Source organism: Buteo buteo, chromosome Z, assembly GCF_964188355.1.
Source record: "Buteo buteo chromosome Z, bButBut1.hap1.1, whole genome shotgun sequence".
In the NCBI taxonomy this organism is placed as follows: domain Eukaryota; kingdom Metazoa; phylum Chordata; class Aves; order Accipitriformes; family Accipitridae; genus Buteo; species Buteo buteo.
In genome coordinates this window covers 2,217,941-2,232,303 of record NC_134204.1, presented here as the reverse complement: position 1 = coordinate 2,232,303, position 14,363 = coordinate 2,217,941, and the positions used below count along the sequence as shown (strand labels likewise).

General features: G+C 43.0%; 1 protein-coding gene across 1 annotated transcript in view; it reads left to right on the top strand.

The window, feature by feature from the left end:
* DCC (DCC netrin 1 receptor) overlaps positions 1 to 14,363 on the top strand; it is a 571,119-nt gene that overhangs the window by 254,109 nt on the left and 302,647 nt on the right. The window lies entirely within an intron of this gene.

Below are 14,363 nucleotides of genomic sequence, written 5' to 3'. Positions count from 1 at the left end.
ACAACATAATCATACTTCTTTTCTTTCTTATCTCAAACCTGTGGCTATGTTGCATATTCACAGTAAAAGAACATCTCCAGTTTTAAAAAGATACTTTTGGAATTTGGGTTATACAATTATGTTTATCAGTCCTGTGGTCCAGAGTCACAGAATGCTGCTTTTGCATATCCTGTCTGGGTTTTTAAGATGAACATGGAAGCAGTCTACTGCAAAATGTGATTGAAAATGTTGAGCAAAATTAGTTTTCTGCAGATGATAAAGGTAAATTCAAATGGGGGGGTATAGGTGTGTGCGTTTTGCTTTGGATTTCCTTGGTGCTACTGAAAAATCTATTTCTTTGTCTCCTGATAATGTGGTCATGCATGCTGTAAAATCCTGGAAAATTGTACTATTTGTCAGTAAAAAGTAAGAAATTTTGTGTAATGAATTTCCAGGTTGCATGCAGAGGGTGAAGGTCACTCTGCTAGTGGGCCAGCAGAATTTATTTATGTCCCATAAGCTCTTTGGTTTTGAAATGACTGTAGGTGAATTTGGGAAATGAAAAAAAAGAGAAGAAAAACCAATCTTGTTTCAGACAGGAGAGAAGCAGCCATGCTCATTTCTAACAGGGTTCTATATTCTGGAGTAAGGGAGGCTTTTAAAACAGGTTTACAAAGTTCTCTGTTCCATTTCAGTCGCTTCAACCAAGAAGAGAAAACATGGAGAGTGCAGATGTGCATCTGGGACTGATTACTAGAGGCAGGGCAGGTAAAGCAGTAAAGCGATTGATTTGGGGGCAATATTCTGAACCTCTTCCATTGGCAAAACCAGATTTGACGTGTCTTTGAGAGCCCGCTCCTCTGCACGGGCTGGATCTCGGGGCTCCAGCGAGTGCCCGCTGTTCCCTCTGGTTGGTGAGTCGGCTCTCGCTGTTGGCCAGGGTGGGATTCCTGCCAAGAGCAAATTGGAAGGAAACTTCCCTCTTCCCTGTGCCCATTGCTACGGCTTTTCTGGAACATGGAGATTTCTGTGTTCTGGCAGGTGCCAGTAAACAGCATGACTGCATTGGTGTGTTTCTGGCTTTTAATTGCAAATAAATTGTTGCACAATAGGCACTATTGCCCAGCGGTGACTGGGAGGTAGCTACCCTGTGAGTTAAGCATCTTAAATGGAAAAATCTTTTTTTTCTTCTTCCTTTGGTTTTGGGATAGATATAAGATCCCCTGAATCTTAGGTAGTGCCTTTCATCAGGAGATGGCACAATGGTTTATCAGCCAGGTTCCTGTCCTTGCTCCTGTTTGTGCAGAGGGAGAGAGTCAAAGCACAGAGAAGTGACTTCCCTGAAGTCACCTCCCAAACCAAAAAAGAGAAGCTAAATTATCATGAGCACTGCAACACATCAGCCCACAAAACAGCCTGGTCTGTGCTGGCAGTCCACCTCCCTCTTGCCCGTGAACATGAAGTGCTTGTAGACTTGTGATGTTGTGATACGGGGATCCTTGGGGACACACAGGGTGTCTGTCTTGGAATAAATTGCATGGCAGGGCTCAGGTATCGTCACCCTCACAGCTCCAGAGCTGCCTGCGAGCTGTTGAGGAGGAGAGCTGCTGGGAGCTTGGTGCTGTCCAGGTCTGTCCTCTGCAGAATCACCACTGACCAAGTGAAAAATCATGATGAGAAACCATCATGCTGAAAAATTCCCAAGCAGCTCTCATGTAATATAAATGATGTTTTTACTTTTTCTCCCAGGGGAAAATTGCAAAGCTTCATGAGTCAATTAACACTTTATAAATTATTTTGAGATCAGTGGATAAATAGGCTTGTGTAAATGCACTGTATATTACCTGCAAAAGCGAAAAAATGCCACCGTGCCTTTTAACTGCTCTCATCCTGTTTTCTCTTTCTGATTTGATTTATTTGCACTTAACATCCTTTTTGATGTTAGGAGGCTGATTTTGAACAGCTCCTTCTGAAATGCTGAAATTCCCACTGGGGGAAGGAAGGAAAAAGACTGCTTTTCACATGTTACAAGATTTTCTCCTCTGAATTGACAAGGCCACCTGAGTTGCACTTGGGGGCAACTTTATTTTGCACTGAGTACCTCTAGTACCACCGCAATATATCCTTGTCTGACCTTGACACATAGAGCAGGGAAATACAAACACGGAGCATATAGTATTTTCCATATGGTCATAAAGGAGGGGAAATGAGGATAACTGCAGAAAACGTAGCACTGCACTGTTCACTGGGGCAGTTTGGTTTGATGTAACCTGTCCTCTGCTGCTGATAAAAAGCAAACTTGAAGTTGGAGATGCTACACTATAAAATATTCAAGTTACTTATTGGTGCTGAAGGCTACTGCTGATTTATCATAGATTTGTGGTAAAGCATGACAATGCTGTAGTATTCAACCAGAACAGAGCTAGCAGGTTGCTGCATTTTAATGGACTTTGGTTTCCAGTGATGTTATTACTGTTATCATAGTTATCTTTTTCTTTCAGAGAAGAGCTAAGCCCTGTCAGAACAGACTATTTTATCAACAGAGGTTTGTTGGTGCTATGGGCAAGAAAATGGCCTGTGATAGAAAGGAGTGTCCCATTAAAGTCAGTAGCATTTAAGTCATTGAGAATGCATACATAAATAAAGCAGGATTTGACTCCTTGCATACAAGACTTTCAAGAGTAGCCAGTAGCTTTTCCTGGGTGCCAGGACAGTGTTTGATCTCCTGAGACAGAGATTGCCAGACCAAGGCCAGGACGGTATGCAGCATCTACCACTTTCTGGCTGGATCCCACTCCTCTTTTCCTCTGCCTCGCCGTCTCTGCGGCAGCACGTCGCAGTTGGAAATGGGTATGTTGGTCACTCCTGTTCGCTAAATGGTTTTGTGAACTCAAATGGCATATGCGGTAAAGCCTGGGGTAACCTTGTTGGTCTTTACGTGGTCCCTGTGGAAGGAGGAGGGAGAAGATGCCATGTTCGAGGACATCTGCCAATGGAAGATAAAGTGTGCATGAAAACCAGGGAAAGCATTGGGGAGCAGATTATTCTGCAGTTTATGAATTGATGTTAGATGGTTTCTTCTGGTATAATTTTAATACTACTTTTTCCTCCTACTCTGTTTCCACGTTTTTTTCCAGGCTATGGCCAAAATGTCTGTTGCTTGTCTTCAGGGCAATGAATCTGCAGGGGTTTGACTCGCTGCTTCTGTTTTGTCAATATTAGACAGACCTGCTTTGGCAAGTAATGGCAGATGTGAGCTGGAAAACAGTAAGGACCAGTTTCTGTGCGGTGTTGCAGCTGTACCTGGTTTTGTGAGTCATTTGCCATTCTGCTGATGCATGATTAAACAAGCCAACTTGAGCAGATGAGTTTGTCTTTCCATAGACAGGGGCAAGGAGAGCTTTTACAGCCCAGGAAGGGTGGGAGGAGGTTGAAGAGGCTGTTTTGTACCACCCCGCAGCCAATGGAGAGCGACAGGTCGCTGCGCAGGATGACTTCTCCTCTGCCCCAGCTTCCCAAAGGGCTGAAGTTTGCGCTACAGAAGCTACCGTTGTCTAGACCTAGTGGCTGATGTTCTGCAAAGTAGGACACAGAGCTGGGCTCAGATATGACCTGAACTGGTAGCTCGACATATGCTTTATGCATAGATTGCAGAATAAAATGGGGAAAACGTGAGCAGATAATGTCCATATCTGAGGATGTTCAGATTCTGGCTATTTTCTCTCTCCAGCCTGGTTCTGGTGTTTGATCAGGACTATTTTGATGGCATGGCACTGTGTTAGCTGGCAGTTCTCACCTCCCTTTCCTTGCACTTCGCTTATTCTTTCTTTCGACTTCCACATGCAGCGCCCCGTGCAATACGCTGCATTGAACCGATCCTGCGCGTGTGCGTTTGTGTGTCATAACGGGAACGACAGCCGTAACACCCACTGGGGCCCCGGGAATTGCTGTACCACAACTACCACTGCTGCTTAAATGGTTACTTATACGCAACGATAGCTGGTGATTTAGGGTTGCCTGCTAATGTTCAATAAAATGCCAATTGGGTCTACATTTCTCAAGTTGGTATTTGCCTCAGCCTGCATTTCTTCCAGTTTAATGGCTATAGAGAGTACGCTGTGCTCAGTTAATTCATTTATTGCGCTGTATTTCAGGATTGGACTTCGACATGCTTTTACCAAATTTGTCTCATAAAAAGATACGTCACATGATTCAAATGCTTTAGTGGCCTACAGATACATTAGTAAATCTGTCAGACCCAAATTACTAGCTGGTTTTAGTTGCTTTCCTGAGGAAGCCACTGATTTCTTGGGGGTGGGGGCAATAGTAATTTTGCTAGTTTTAATGATTAGGAAAAGAAGGTAGAGGCTGAATCCTAATGTGTGGAAAAGCACATTTAAATAGATCTCCCATAAATAAATAAATGCTATGGGCTTATGAGGAATTGATTGTTCTAGAAAAATATTGCTGCCTATAATGGTAAAACAATTATAACCTCTTTCTTATGTGTTCAGCTGTGTAGCATGTGATGCTTTCCCTAATATGGATTATAGGCTGTTGCAATTTGTCCTTGAAGACAAAGGAAAAAAAACTTCTAGCCAATATAATTTAAAAAAAAAAAAGTCAATTCTTGTATTTTGGGCACAATTCTAAGAACTTTGTCCTTAACCCTTAGCTTTGTGATCCTTATCCTTAGCAGAAAACACAGGATTTATGCTGTAAGGGAAAGAATATAGCTAAAATGAAAGATCTTAAAAATATGAAACGAAGTTCAAAAGTGTTAGCCAACTGAGAAAAATCATTTAACATCCCATTTAATGTCTCATTTAAGTCTTATATTATTTCTGACACGTGGCTTGCTGCATGACTTTGAGTTTTTGGATGGGCACCATAGTATCATGTGTACTCTGTCAGAACTGCTTTTCCAATTAATTTGTTCTCTCTACAGTTTCTCTAGTTTTTTTGCTGTCAGGTAAAATATTGTGTGACACTTACCCTCGTGTGAAGAGGATGCAAGAAGAGAGGAGTTAGGTGTTTGAGGCAAAGAGCTGTCCTGTGGGTGGATGGCTGGAGCGTGCTGTCTCCAGATGCGCTGCCAGTCACCGCAGGACCATGGTCGGCCGTCTTGACCATGGGCTGAGGGGAATTCCCACCTTTCAGGAATGAATATAGTCACAGTTGTGGTGCTCAGCACTGTGACAAATCCACCGGGAAGTGGGTTCGATAAGTTGGTGGATATGTTTTGAACCTTCTCTGTCTGGAATGAGACAAGACAGAACTAAACCGTGTTTTCATGCAGCATGTCAGATAATGGTCAAAAGAAAAGATAAACTTTTAAGGGTTTTTTTTTTTATCCTTGTATTTTGAACTATGTTATATATTCTTGAGAGAATGAGTGCCTCCTTTGGCATAGTTAAACCTATCAAGGATTGAGCTACTTCACATCCCATGGGTTTGCGTACAATGTCTAAACATCCTGTTGGTCTCATCGTTACTAATGATGTAAGATATTCCCAGCCCATGCTTGTGGAGTCAAAGGCTTGATATTCACACTCTTGGAAGTTTGTCCAAAGTTCCGAGATCTGTAGTGTCCCTTTAATCACTAGTGGCATGTGCTGCCCCTGAGGAACTGCAGTTGGCTTTGGCAGAATAAGTGGCTTTCAAAGATTTTCACTAGGCAAGAGCTGCAAAAATGGATGCCCACTGAAAAAAAACCCCCAAAAGCCTCAAACAGCTGGAAGAGGGTAAAATGGACAGCAGCCAGAACTTCTCGGGTGCTGCATTTGCATCTGCTACTTCAGTGTTCCTCATCTTCATTTGGCACTGCCTTGCACAATCTTCTGCACCTTCTCCCAAGCAGCTCTGGTGCTTGGGCTGTCTGGGCTCTTTCATTGCATTCAGGCATTTAAGAAAGAGCCGCATATACCTCGCACACCCATACATCACACCCTGCGTGTGTGAGACGCCCTATGCTTGCAGTTGATGAGTTAAAATAAATTTGCCCTTGTACTTGCATCTGAAGCTTCTGAAATCTCTGATGAATCTTTCTTCTCACAAGCGTTTGCTCCGTGGTCTGTCCCAGTCCTTGAGAAAGTCTGGTCTTCAGCACAGGTGAGATGAGTGTCTGCTGAAGGTGAGTGGTAATTGAGAGTTTTGAATTGATCTTTTCTTTAAATAGATATCATGAGCCTGAGCCATTAAGTGCCTTAAACTAGAGGACTGAGGTCGTCTTGAACTTGATTTGATCTTCTATGGCTAGTCAGTAGAGGAGGGAGCAGAGAAGTGAGCAGCCTTTTGCTGTGGTAATTTCTATAAGTTCGGGGTCTTTGAAGTGCTGTAGGATAGTCCATGAACTGGGTTAGGGGAGGGGAAGGGAACATACATAAACGTTTTCTCTGCTGCGTAGGCAGAATCTGTTATTCGAGGTAGCAGAGTTCTACTTTTTCCTTCTTCCTTTCTCTGAACAGATTGACCTTCGATATGTCAGAACTGGTCTGTCACATCAGAAACATCTACTGCTATCACTGGAGAATAAACCACAGTTCACGTCATGTTAGGCATTTCAGATTTCTGCAAGATGAGGCTTAAAGTGGACAGCTGGATTCAGAAGCTGCAGTGGATGGGGTTTGCACGATAGAGAGGTTTGTGGTGGTCCTACAGACCACGCCAACCCTTACTAACTAGGACTGTTGTGAAGCTTCACTTGGCTCATGGTTCGCCTGTGCATTCGGCGCTGATTCAGCAGGTTTTCAGCTCTGGCTGCTGTTGTCCCGTGGTACCACTCAGCTTGGTGCTCTTGGTGGTAGCCCAAATAAAGCAATCCCTGCTTGTTGGCTGCGTTGCTTGTTCTTTCTTTCTTTCTTTCTCTGGAGCTGGGGATGCCTCTGTCCTGCTTGAAGACTCCGTTCGTTTATTGGGAGGTGTGGCTGGAGTTACACCTAATTAGTCTGAAGCTCCTTTCAAGGTGGTTCTGAAGTACTTTAAATGAGGCAAGTCACAAAAATATCATGTTACATTTGTAGACTGTTACATCAAGAGATTGCTGGTCTGCTTAGGGCATCTTTATACTCCTTCTACAGTGCTTTATGAAAGCGAAGTCACTGCTCCAAGTGCAAGGCTTTAAAAATAATGGACTAAACGATGCTAGCACCAGCGAACTCCCAGTGCATGGCACACAAATGAGAGCGCCTGCGTTTTTTATTGTTTTAATTAGAGATTTTGAAATATGGCCCTTTTTAGATTCTTCAGCAGTAAAAAAAGGCCTATTTTCTTCTTGCTTATTTTCTGTTTGAGGAGCAGATTTGATGATTTCATTGGCGACTGGCGGGAAGCCTGTTCTGCTTGCTGGCTGCAAGCCACGAGTGCTGGCAAGAACCACCGACAGGAAGATGAAGAGATTTACACCCTCTGATTTGTGTATTAACAGGGGCAAAGCAGTAGGTGGGCTTGTTGGTGGGTGATAAAAATTTAGGGTAGTATTTCTTTTCCCGACGCAGGTGTATTGTACTCCTGTGAATGACAGGGAGTTTCACTGCCAGAGATTCAGTATATCATGTAGGCTTGTTAATAAATATTAGTGCAGTTGTTGCTTTTAATATCTACTGTGCTTTCAGACCAGGTATAAGGAAGAAATGTTTTACTATGAGGGTGGTGGGGCACTGGAAGAGGTTGCTCAGAGAGATGGTAGATGCCCCATCCCTGGGAACATTCCAGGTCAGGTTGGACGGGGCTCTGAGCAACCTGATCTGGTGGACGATGTCCCTGCTCATGGCAGGGGGCTTGGACTAGGTGACCTTTAAAAGTCCCTTCCCACCCAAACCATTCTGTGATTCCCCCCCCCCCCCTTCTCTTTGAGAAATCAGCAAATAGTCTTAAGCTGAAAGCCGTGGCTGTATCTTGTAAAAATTGCGAGAGGGGAACTAGATCCAACCCGCTGACTGAACAGCCGTAGAGGGCTATAGGCAGGGAGCTCTGGAGACTGGTGTTTTGCCCGTGGCTCTAAGAAGGTTGTGGTTTCAAGCCGTGATCTTGAAGAATGACGAATTTGGCTCTCACGAACTCTGAAATGCTGACAAACCTGTAGAACGAAGAGAAAAGCAATCTTGAGGGCTGTACTTGAATGGTTCAGTTAAAATTGAAATTTTTGTTCTTCTGAACCTATCCTGTATGTGTGGGACATTCAGGCACAACAGCTTTGTGCTAGTGCTTTGAATCAGAAAGATAGATCTGCAAAGACTAAGTAGAACTGACCATGAAGGCATTGAATCCTTGATGAAAATCCCCCTACAGCATAAATATGTGGATGGAAAAAATAGATTGTTTCCATGCGTTATGCTGAGCAAAGCCAGCAAGCGAGCTGCATAAAAGGTGACAAGTAAATTAGATTTTAAAATTCTTGCAGTTTTGATAATCTGAGCTGACATCAGTAACACAGGTTAGGGAAAAGTCTTTTTCAGAATAATAAGTTCATTTATTTCCTGTGATAGGTAAGAGGCATCAAAGGGCAGATCCTGGCTTCATCTTCCTTCAGCTAGCCTTTCTTGGTGGAATTAGATTGCTGCCAAGAATCGGTGCTATGATATTTGTAATGGACTGTACATGCTGGGAGAGAAAATTGCTGTGCTGGAGGAGACCTCGATGTGCCCCTGTACTAGAAAAGGGGAAATTTTTTTCCTACGCGGGATGTTCTGAATTGTCTGTTCATGAGTTATGGTTTCTATCTCATCTACAGCGAGTTCAACAGCACTTGTGTGAACGTGTCCTCACAAGGGTAAGGCTGATGGAGGAATAAGTGGCTTCTGACCTTTATCTCCTTGTGGTTTAAGAGGAAACATGGTGGCTCTCCTGGCATTCTATGAGGAGCCTGATCTAACAGTAAACTCTCAGGATTAAAACCTCCTCAAAAGGTGAGGATGCCTGGGGAACTGCAGCACTTCCGTGACTAAGTACCATCAGGGTTGCAACACAGCTTAAGCGTCGGAGCCTAAACTCTCCCCTAAATATCTTTTTAAATATATACACACACACACTATTGCATTTACAGTCAACTATAAAATCTGTGCCTTGTTTCTTTGACTTTGTTATAAGCTGACCCAGTACAGAGATTCCCTCCAGATCTGTGCTACTATTTGAGGTCAACTAAATTATCCTCCTCCCAAGAGTGCTGCAGAGAGAAGTGCAGGGACTGACTGCCCCTTTGAGTCTTCGCAGCGGAGCTCTGAGGGCTATCTAAGGACTCGAGGATGTCACAGCAAGAACGTCAAGATGTGTTTTCCAGTACGATAATTGAATGCTAGATACAAGTTGCAGAAGTAATTGTCTCGCCCTTAAACGTGTAGGCTAAAAAAGCTATCGCGGTTTGGCTCTCCTGAAATGAGGCCAAATGCTTTGTTTGGCTTGGAGTTTGGGATGAATCTGGCTGAAAACATCTAAGCTGCTTTTGCTCCCCTGGCGCAAAGCAGGATGAGTCACTCCTCAATCCAAAAGCAATGAGACACATGCTAAAAGGACAGCAGAAAAGCATGTGAAGTAGGTATTTTTTTGACACTTGTTCAATGAATATTAAACATAATAGTGTCTGTTTAAACTCATCCATTGTAGTTTTATTTTTAGGGTATCTGGTGATGGTGGTCCCTAAGGTTTTTTTTGCAGGCAGTACATTTTCAACCCCTCTTCAGCTGAGCCCACAGGCTTGAATTTTACTTTAAGCTCATTCCCCAAGGATTTTTTTCCTTTCTGCTGAAAAACTGAGAACTCAGCATGAACTCAACCTTTCTCTCCCTCCTAGGCTGTCCCTGAACTGTATTTCAGTTTGTTTTGGTTTGTGGGTACCCCAAAAGAAACTCCCACTCAGTTTTATAGGAAAGAAGGAAACACTGATATATTTACAGGAAGGCTTGGGAAAGCCTGGTTCAAACTCCTGCTTACCTTGGATTTCTCCGGTGACCTTGAGCAAGCAAGTCAGTCACTGTAGCATCTTCAGAAGTGCCTAAAAAGCCTGAGGAACTCTTCCCAGTTAGAAGCTGCCACATTTTATAAGCTAGTGGGATGCCAGTTTCTGTGGTTTTGCTGCCTTTCAATATTTTAACCTGTATCTTAGAGACTCAGTTCCTCATCTGTGAAATTGAAATGATATTATCTCTTGCTTACATAAGAATACAAATTAAAGACCTGTGATGCACTCAGATTTTTTTTATCTATATATATATACACACACAGTTATGTACACAATTATTTCAATTAATTATTATGTAACTAGCTGTACTTGGGTTAATCTGGAGCTATTTGGACCTGCCTGCCACTGTGCCTCATAAGTAATTATTTGCCTCTTAAAACACAATTTCAATGCCAAGCCCACGTCGATCCTTATCTCCTGCAGACAGGGCTATAGACCAGAGATGTCATCCTTGTTGAAGTCTGACTTCTTAAATCAAACTTCCAGTCTTTAAACTGTGTCTGTTCTTCCTTTGGCTGCAGCTGCTGGATGCTCAGTGACAGAGACAGCTACATTTCGGTATCTCCACAGGGCTGTGATGGTGGGTTACAACTGGACTGCTGCAGAAGTAACACCTGAGACCCAGGGAAAACAAAAGATAATAAATTAGAGTTGTATAGGTTTATTTCTAAGGATGCTGTGTTTCTTTCTCTGAAATTCTCACTTTTCAGTATTTCATTTTTTTGATGGAACAGTTTAGGATACAGTTGATATGTGATGTTGACTGTATTGTCATTACCCACAATTTATGTTGTTTCAAGCAGCCATGTTAACTTCTAGTGAAGTTTGCTTATGCTAATCACCACAGTCAGGAGAAATCAAGGCAATCGTATGTTCACATCACATAAATCACATCAGAGACCTGCGTATTCCCTGTTTCACGGTGTATTTGTATGTGATGTGATCTACCAGTGGGGACTGTGTCTGTGCATTGCAGTCGGAATTGCAGTACTTTGTGTTCAAGGGTGAAGTTTCACAGGATTATAAATATGCTCTGCATAGTCGGAATACTGAGTGTGGTTTGTATTAAAAAAAAAAAAAAAAGAAAAAAGTAGATTCTGCCTTCTTTGTAGTGGTCGTGAGCTCTTAATTGGTTAATCCCATACATAGGCAACCTTGGGAGATGGGTGGCCTAATTTAGGCATAATGAACAAATGCTCATGCATTAATGCTGCTTATATATTTTTAGCTTGGGCGTGTGAATTTGATGAAAATTGAGTGCTAATAAGAAAAGATCATCTATGGTCTCCTGAATACCATGCCAATGGCTGAAGCAAAGAGAGCAGCTGGAGACTGGGACTGTAGAGCAAATTAGTGTCTCTTTGCTAAGATTTTATATTTCCTCTGGCACGCTTCGAGTGTAGTCTTAGCTGGTGGTTGGTAAGTGTTATTTGAAATATTCGGCTCCTGTAGCAGGATGACGTATTTCCAATATCAGGCACAAGTTTGAGGAGCAGTTGAACTTTTCTTTTGTTGGAAATAGGTAATAGTAAATAGCGCTATGATTACTTGATGTGTCATATTCTGGCCTCATCTGCTCTTGGAACACCAGGCAGGTTTCCATCCTCGGCTTTTCAGACAGTGAGGCACCTTCCTCTCCTCCACTTTGCGCTGAGGGTGCCCTTTGTGGCAAATTGGTTTAACTTCCATCTATATAAACCTTAACTGCCCAAATTTCATATATTAAAACAAAATGCAAAGGCATAAAATATCTTACTAATGTTCATTTTATTGTAATATTTAAATCCTTCCCTTTGAATCTGTCTCATTAGGCTGACAAGCCAGTACTAGGAGTGGCTGCCTGGTACCACACTGCAGGAATCCCCTGGCTGGCAATATTGCTGAGTGCATGTTGGTAATTTGATTTCCACCCCTCCCACGCCCCCCCCCACCTCATTAGTTTCTTAATCAGAAATCTGAGTGTCCAGCTTAAGGTGGGCTTTGCAACAAGAAGGGGAACAGTTTATTTAGCTCCTGTTTCTGTGAACAAATCTGAACAACACATCTGTGCTTGGATTATTTGATGTAGGTCTTGTTCTGATACTTCTGCAGCACATAACTCGGCGCAAATATTTTCAGAATTGTAGACTGGAGCTAGCAAACAAAAAAAGAGTATGGAGTAACTGAAGTGTAGCACCTTTTTGGAAACCAGCCTGTGGAAGAGAGAATTAGACAGCAGTTTCTAAAATATTTACATTTCCAGATTCACTCACCCATGCTTCTCTTTCCTATTTTCTGAAGCAAGCAGAAGGAAATCACTCTTTTTCATTACCTTGGTTTCTCGCCCTTCAGCTATTATGTGAATTGAAAGTGGAAAAAAAAGGTCTTGTCTTGATGTTAAGTAACCTTGCAGACTTTAATTTGAAACAAACAAAGCATTTAAAGCAGTTCTTCTCTGGGGGATTGTACTGAGTGCTACTAAATTGCTGAATATTTAATAGCTAAACATGTTCCAGACCCTGAGGTCTGTCCCCCAAATGATAAGCCTTTTTATTAAGTGAACTTTAATTGCTTAATAATTGGGTCTTCTGTAAGGAAAGATGGGGATCCTGATAGGCTGCCAAGCAGACTGCATGGTAAATCGGAGTTGGGTACTGCTTTCAATTAAGTTTCCTAAGTAGGTTTGAGTGTAACGCAGGGAGGTGCATCTGTGACCCTTTGGCTACCAAGCGAAGCATCACTGAGGATCTGCAATGTTTAATTCCAGAGTCTGTCTTGGAAAGTGACTTTCTCGGAATGTATTTGCTGGTCCGTTCCCTTGAGCCAGCTCCCAACAACCCAAACATCTGTGTAGCTTCACAAACTGTCTTTAAAATAAATCAGCATAAGCCAGGAGAGCTGTAAAGACCCAGTGATAGTTTTAAGATCTCATATGTTATGGTCCTGCAGAGAGATGAATGGGTTTTGAACATAACCGTGGAAAAAGGTGGTTAGTGTCTTTTCATTGGGACACAGCAAAAGGTTTTTTGCAATGTCCCCATCTGTTATGCGTAGACTTTTATTATGGTTTTTTGAACTTTAAAAGAAAAAGAGTTGGGGTACGTGCAGAAAGGGAGACGGTCCAGAGGCAGGGCAAAGTGTCAACTTGCTTGTGTGCGCGGGCATGGCAGGTATGGTGCTGCCATGGGGAAAAAAAAAAAAAAGTCTTTCTATTGCAACTGTTTTAGTCCTCGTTTTTACAGTAAGTTGTTAGATTTAGCTGTCTTTCCTTCTGGAAAAATCTACAGTTTTCAACAGTTTTCCATCACTGTTCACACTGTGTTTATATTCAATTTTTTTTTTAATTAAAGCGTTGAACGCTTCTGTTTTTCTAGCTTGCACCAGCTTTGCTGGGGGTGAAAAGCTGTTACTTGTGCGTCTGTGCCAATAGCTCTGCTGGAAAGTAGCATCCTTGCTGTAACGGGGAAGTGTACGAGGGTGCAGCGGGTGGCGGGGCTTGCGTGGGTGGCGCTGGGAATGACTGCCTTCTCCTCGCTCCCTTTGTTCGTAGGGATAGCTTGTAAACCTGGCAATTAGGAAATACCACTGCCCACACAACACTAGATTCATGTAGGCTCTTTTTCACGTGTGGAAATGCCATTAAGAAGCCTTCACTGAGCCAGTTTCAGTCTTGCTAAAGAATTTCCCCTCTTCAGCTCACTGCAGCGCTTCACCCCGGTTGCGAGATCTCGTCCGTGCGGATCCTCTGTGAGACGGGAGCGACGTGTTTGAGGAGAACTGAGACAAGAGGTGGGGGGCCAAAATCACACCCGAAAAATAGGTGTTTGAACCGGGGAACGAATGCGAGCCTCCCACTCAAATGCCTTTTCTGGTACACAATGGTTCCCCAGTACACTGGGTGGCATTTTAATGCCTGGAAAATTGAGGTCTTTATTAAGAAGCTGATGAAACAAAGAATAGTCTCTACTGACAGCTCCTTTTTGAAAGCCTTCACTGTATACTGGCTGACATAATCTAAAAGATACTTGTTTCCTATATACTTTTCGGTGGCTCTTAGTGTTGTCTTTTAAGTTTTTCACTCTGTCCAACACTTGGCAGGTGTTTGCAGACGTGTCTGAGTGATGGTGTTTACTGGTGTGGCTTCAGGTAGCCCCTGCAGGCAGGCGAGCGTGCCTGGCCGGGCTGGGGGCTGGTGGGGACGTTTCTAGGGACTGGCCAGGACTAGAGCCAGAGCATGTCCCTAGAATATGTCCGCACCGTCTCTAGCACATCCCTAATCCAAGCAGTTGCTTCAGCTTATCTTCTTGATTTGTCCTTCTTGTACTTGGCTGGAAAGAGGGCTGGGTTTTTTTCCCTTTTTTGTCTTTTCTTTCTTTGCAAGTTTATCTATGCTTTGCAAAGCAACGATGCTTCCAGGTAATAAAGTCCATGATCTTGATGACCTCTTGCA